This window comes from Rhinopithecus bieti, unplaced genomic scaffold (genome assembly GCF_001698545.2).
Source record: "Rhinopithecus bieti isolate Rb0 unplaced genomic scaffold, ASM169854v2 scaffold_47225, whole genome shotgun sequence".
In the NCBI taxonomy this organism is placed as follows: domain Eukaryota; kingdom Metazoa; phylum Chordata; class Mammalia; order Primates; family Cercopithecidae; genus Rhinopithecus; species Rhinopithecus bieti.
The window spans coordinates 1143084-1150077 of NW_016819796.1; the positions used below are offsets into that span (position 1 = coordinate 1143084).

The 6994-nt window shown below is 36.8% G+C and overlaps 1 long non-coding RNA gene across 1 annotated transcript; it reads left to right on the forward strand.

Moving 5' to 3' along the window:
- Positions 1–585: 585 nt before the first annotated feature.
- Positions 586–5616, forward strand: LOC108519956 (uncharacterized). Its single transcript, XR_001882778.1, has 3 exons — positions 586–909; positions 4895–4958; positions 5372–5616. It is a non-coding gene; the product is annotated as an uncharacterized LOC108519956 (long non-coding RNA).
- The last annotated feature ends 1378 nt before the right edge of the window (positions 5617–6994 follow it).

Genomic DNA, 6994 nt, shown 5'->3' on the forward strand with positions numbered 1-6994 from the left:
TCTGTTGTCTCTAAGTCAGCTGAAAGTTGAGAAAAGTGCATGTTAATTATCTGTACATTTTAAAGACAGTTAAGACTTTAAGAAGGGACTAACCTGGTTAAGTGATCATCAAATCCTACAGTACATAGAAAGATAGCCTCAGTGAAGATACATGCAGTAAACAGTTTTAGGTTTTTTTTTTTTTTTTTCCTAAATGAGTAGCAAAACTTTAGCAAAATGAAATACTATGTCAGCCCATCTTCAGGGGGGAGAAATGGTGGATAATTCTTCCCACCCTCGACAAGGTTTGGCAGCTTCTGAGTACAAAAAAAGTTTGGAGTCATTTGAATTAGAAAAGATTGATATTTCATTCCCTTATTGACTGCTTGTTGAGTTTCTCAGCCCAGCAGAAGCAGTTAAGCATCAGAAAGTTCTTGGAAATGTTGGAATATGCCCCAGAGGCTTGGCATACATGCTGATGGAGGCAGGTGTCTGTCCCAAGCCTGGAGAAGCCAACAATAGAAAGCTGGCTGGATAAGCCGCAACGTCAGGTCAAGCAGCAACGTCAGGTCAAGGAGCAACGTCAGGTCAAGCAGCAACGTCAGGGCAAGCAGCAAGGTAGAAGTGAGAGCGACCTGAGCCCGTACTGTTTCCTGGGATAAGAAATTTTGGATTTTTCTTTGGGACAAATGGCCGCAGCAGAAGGTAGCTTTGCTCTAATTATCTTCACAAAATTCTGATCTAAAGGAGCTACCTCCCTGGGCAAGGGGACCGCAAGAGTATAGCCCCAAGCAGGAGGTGAGAGGAGTTGGAAAGGAAAGCGACCCTGGCAAGTATGTGATCTCCTCAAATTATGGGCCCCAGGAGGGCTCACAGTCATCTGCAAAGAGTCAGTGGACACGAGGGATTCCCCCTGAGACACGGAAATAGGTATTGCTGTGTTCCTTCTAATCCCCTTTTCTGTGGCTCCAACCTTGAAGGAGAAGCAAAGTGGAATAGAGGAAGGGAAAAAAAAGCAAGAAGAGGCCGGGCGCGGTGGCTCAAGCCTGTAATCCCAGCACTTTGGGAGCCCGAGGCGGGCGGATCACGAGGTCAGGAGATCGAGACCATCCTGGCTAACACGGTGAAACCCCGTCTCTACTAAAAAATACAAAAAACTAGCCGGGCGAGGTGGCGGGCGCCTGTAATCCCAGCTACTCGGGAGGCTGAGGCAGGAGAATGGCGTGAACCCGGGAGGCGGAGCTTGCAGTGAGCTGAGATCCGGCCACTGCACTCCAGCCCGGGCGACAGAGCGAGACTCCGTCCCCCCCAAAAAAAAAAAAAAAGCAAGAAGAAAGGCCACTCTCCTTTTGCTCCCTGATCCAGCTCTGGAGTGGTCTTAGAGAGGGCTAGGAAAAGGTGTTAGATGAAAACCAGATTCACAGTTTGATTAAGAGAGGACTGGAATTAACATGACTGGAAAGCTATGGGATTTTTCTAGGATGTTCCTAAGGGTCAGGAAAGGGAAATTTATCAAAATACATTTCAGAACAATGATGGTAGGGAAAAAAAAAAAAACAACTGTTTATATTCTAATGAGTTTACTCCAACCAATAAGCTAGCTGCATTTATTATTTAGGGTTTTAAAATTCCATGAAGAATTCTAGAAAATCAAGACACCCTCCACACTCTCCTTTTTGTGTAAAGAATAACATTAATTCTCTAAATTCCCAAATGCTGCTTTAAATAACTATTAATCTTTGAAAGTTTAAAAGAGAGAAGGTAAGGTGTAGCCAAGCAATCTAGAGATTCTTCATTTATATTTACATATAGGACCAATGGAACTGTTTCAGTATTTTTCCTTTTTTTTCTTTTCTTATAGTTCTCAATAACTGCAAAGTTGTGTCATCAATATCCTAGCCAGGTAGTATCACATTACCAACCTAACTAAACCTGTTTTGATATTTTTTGAGGCAAATTTCCTGAGTTTAAGAAAGAAAAAATCATCACGAGCACTGGCTAAGACAGGATTCTGTAAATAATTTGGTTGTTCAAAGTACTATATTTATGAGTGAGCTTTTCTGTCTCTTTGCTCTATTGATTTCTCCAATCAGTTTGACTCTGACCTTAGAGAAATATTCCACAGTGACAGCCAACAGAGCAGCATTTGATGAATAGAAAGTGTTGGGGAAGTTGGGTTCCTTCAGAACTCTTTTGCACCTGTTGAAAATGAAACAGCTCCTGCTTGTTCATCTCTGCTGCCTGCTGTGAAGCTGTTTCCTACCCTTCGGGCCTGGTTGTCTTGCCAACCATGGAAGCTGACATTTTTCCTCTTGTTTATTTGAGCATTTAGCAAAGGTTCTTGAAGGGCCACCTGAGGGAAAGTTAGCAAGTCAGGCTTAGTGGGCAAAAAACCCCCCACAGAAAACAAAGAACCCTTCCAAAACCAAAAACACAAAATAAACCGGAAATAAATAAGTAGAAATAAATAAAAAGAGGAACTCAAGCTTTTGGGAGCAATGGAAAGAACTCTGTCATGTTGATTTAAGAGAATTATTTTAAGTAAAATGTTCGCAATCCACCTGAGAGAAAGCAGGAGATTGGTAAGGGGATTGAAAATCTCTTTTTATCCGTTTCTCGAAATGAAAGAGACTCCCAGGCTAAATAATTTTCAAAAATAGGCACTAGGAAATTTTTATTACATCTACTTTTGCAAAGTTCTAGTAAATAATACAGGATATATCAATGGCCTTACTGTGCGTGCATGTAAAACAAGTACACATGTTGTGTATATAGAAATAATTTAAATATTTATATTAATGTATTCCCATATGTATGGTGCATGCATATGATCCATCGTGTATGCAGAGGCACACATTTAATCTTCAGTTGCTCATTCACATTCCATATTGTGTTAAATTTGTTTATAAAATTGCATGTTAAGTAAAATGTGAGCTGTTCTTTTAAAATTATTTTGACTATTTTATAATGTAATAGTTTACAAAAGAGTGTTTAATTAGAAAAACTTGAAGTATTTCTATTCAGTGTGCTATATTAAACAGCACACTTGGACAGTAGTGGCGAGTATGATTTGTTGATGTTTTGGCGTTTTGCTGCAGTGGAAATGCTGCCTTTAGGTGAATCCTTGTGCTGTTCCCCTAGGTATGCTACCAAACCTATGTCACCACCTTGCAAAGGACTCCTCAGGGCTAAGAAATTCTTTTCAAAGAGTCAAAGAGATTCTGTTAAAAGACATACTTCTTTTTCTGTTCGGGAGCAGTGACACACACTTGTAGTTCCAGCGATTTGGTAGTCTGTGGTGGGAAGATTCTTTGATCCCAAGAGTTTGAGGCCAGCCTGGGTCCCTGTGTCAAAAAAATAAAAAATCAGAAAATGTTTTTAAGAGATTTTTTTTTTCTGCTTGAGATAACCATATGAACCCAATCTAGGGTAATGGTTCCAGTTTACATGTGTTTGTTTCTTGTTTTAGGGATAAAACATGCTGGGTGCTGGCTATAAATTTGATTCTTTGCAGTGCTGATGCAGGATAGGGCAGAAGTCAGCTACCCTGACGCCAGAGTGGGGTCATTTGGAGCCAGGCTGATGATAGCTCCAGAATGAAACAGATGTGGAATCAGTTTCAAAAACTGATGAGAGGAGAACATGTAAATTCAGAAGAAAACTGAGTGGATGCAAAATTATAAAGAAGTAGAGAGAAGAGCTTATATTAGACTATCTAGGATGAGGGAGGATGGCTTCAGGTTTCTAAGGATGGCTGTGGTCTTCTTCATCAGTCTCATTAGAGAAAGCACATTCTGCCTCCAGTGTGAGGAGGACAGAAGTCCGTCGTTTTCATTTACAAAGATCACAGTACACAACACCAGCTGAAAGAGATCACCACCAGGGAGACAGGTCCAGTCTGGGTATGTCACCTACAAAGGTGATGCCAAATTCTGGGTATGGGATAAACAATTCAGCAAAGATCGCTTCTATGTGATAAGAGCACAAGTAACCCCACAATGAGAGGTTGTTTCAATGGGCTTGAAGACTGGGTAGCTACCTTAACTGCTGTCAGCCTCCATTTTCTCCTTTGTTCAATGGATACACTAATAGTTTGGTATGAAGTGTTGCAGCGTAATAGAACTATTTAGAATAATATATAAGTGCCACCAATTTTTAACATTATTATTGCTGCTGTTATTGCAGTGGGAGGTGCCCACACACTAGGTGTGGGTATGTAGGAGTTATTATTTTGGTTTTGCTGCATAAAGGGAGTATCATAGAGAACTATAGCAGGATCTTGGTTTCAAGAGGCAACATTTGTATCTTTGAGACGTGGCAACAGTTGTGATGAAAGGAGGATGAAGTGAAACTTCTCCATTAGGGGGGCCCTAATGTCTTGCCTTATTATCACTTTATATATTAGCTTATTTGATAAACAGAGAGAAAGAGGTGTAAAAGTGTGGGAAAATCTCAAGTAAAATTTAGTATAGTGAACAGAAAAAATGTGGGAATAGGAAGTCAGGCAGAGAATGCCAGGGCAAATTTGGGGCCAAATTCCTAGCTAAGGGAAGGCATTGTACCATCTGGTGTTAGGAAACAGTGTTTACTTCAAAGCACTTGTAGGATAGAAGAAATATTTGAAGGAAGATAGCCTTAAACATACAAAATGTGCACTTCATGATTTTTCAAAGTCTGGCCGTTCGTGAGATAGAAAATAAATCTGTTATGTTTAAAGTTTACAAATAGCTTTAATACAATGACTCATGGTTGACATAAGGTACGTGAACCAGGAACACTTGCATTTTTGAGGAAGAATAAAGGACCTGTAAGAACTGTCCCTGGTTACATGGAGTTTAGAAAATTTGTCAGAGACAGAAGTTTAAGATTTTCTAGAGTTTTGAAATATTGTGCTAAATATAATTTGGTATTGTAGATTGGACCTTCAAACAAAAAAGAACATGAGTGGAAAAACTGGTGAATTTAAGTAAAGTGTGGAGGTTAGTTAATAATGTTATACTAATATTATTCTAATAATATTGTATCAGAATATCAGTATTGTACCCATGTTAATTTCTTAGTTTTGCCAAATGCACCATCATTATTTAAGATGTTAAGTTTAGAGGAACTAGGTGAAGGATGTTTGAGAACTCTGTGCCATTTTTGTAATTTCTCTGTGTATCTAAAATTATTTCAAAATATAAGTTTACATTTAAAAAATTGGATTTTTAAAGACGTTTCTAAAAAACTAAATAAAACCTGTTACCTTTTATCCGAAGTAGTAGAGAAATACATTCCAGTCCTTTTTTCACTGTTTTTTTTTTCTTTACTATATGTATACATATAGACCTATATAGGTTTTAATACTAGGTTGGAACAGATAATTTTGTTTTCTTTTTTATTTTTTGTACAGAAAGGGTCTTGCTATGCTGCCCAGGCTGGTCTCAAACTTCTGACCTCAAGCTGTCCTCTTGCCTAACCCTCCCAAAGGGCTGAGATTATGGCTATGAGCCACACACCCAGCTTTGTTCTCTATTTTGAGCTACTATGTATTGAATAACAGAATGAGATAAAACAAACCAACAAACAAAAGAACGTTTACAATTGTATGAATGCCCACTTTTGAGTAATACTCACTTTTGGCTTTTGAATAAATAATAAAGAATCTTACATAGAACCTATAAATTCACTCTTCATTAAATCTTTCTGAGCTTCCTTTTTTAGATATGTATTTTATAGTGAATAGTTGTAACTTATAGATGCAAAGGATTAAATCTGATGGGTTACACCTTAGAGAAATTAAGCATAAAAGTGTCGACACTGAGCACTCAATAACAGATACGGGCCTATTTTTCAGACCCAGTAACAAAGTCTTGGCACTAAGGCCTCTCTCTTTAGTCTCTACATCACTGTGCCAGGTTAAGGATTCATTCTTTTGGATTCTGCTAATATTTTTCTTGCAAGATATCTTGACCATCTTAACATCAACAATGATTTTATGTGGCAAAGAAGTATTTTTGAAAGTATATGTATTCTGCTGTCTGTAATTTTTTGAAAGATTCTTTACAAATCAATTCTCATTTTATAATACTGCTTCTGTCTTAGTTTATCTTAATCAGTACATAAGAATATATTTGTTACAATTGTAAGCCATGGTACAGTCTAGTGATTTCACACCAAAATATTTTATTTAATCATTATACTGCAAGGATTCAAACCCCATTTACAATAGATATTAAATGGCTTATTCAACTAGGAATCATCTAATTCAAGTTTAAAACCCAAATTTTGTTTTCAAATCTATTAATTTTGTTTCTCTTTTCATAAATGTTTATGAAAGCCAAACATTTCATTTGGTGTTATATTTTTACACGTTTATATTGTTTGTTGGGAAGTTGGGGAGTCTGACAAATTGCTATGCAAAATATGTGTATTACTATGTTCAGTTAATTCCTTCATTTGCCAAAATCTTTCAGGTTCAAATTTAATATACGTGTAAAAAGATATTTTGTAGAATGATAGGATTTTTTCCTGAATTTTCAAATTTACCACATAAGAAAGATGTAGTAGCTATAAAAGCAAGAAAAAAAATATGAATTTGCATGCTGTTTTGGCTGTTGTTATTCTGTTTTAAAAAATACTTATATTTCAGTGGCTTTGCGATGGAAATTCATACAAATTTAAACAAAGTAATTAAATCATAAATGAGAAATTTATGCCAAAGATAATATTCATAATGCTTCATTCATTTCTTAGAGCTCTGTGATATTTTTTAAATGATGTTTTAAATTTGACCCCAGAATATCTTCCATGTTTCAAAGGTTTTCAGGTATTTGAAAGTTCTGTGACATGTTAGTGTGTGGCCTTGACATTTATCCAGAATAAAAGCACAGTCATAATATAAATTAAAATTTATATTTATATATTAGTTATATTTTTAACTTAAACTTGCCTAAATAGTAAGTCTTTATGCACAAATATAAAAGCAAGTCTGTTCTTCACTTTTGATAAATTCAATATAAATAAATATGCCACA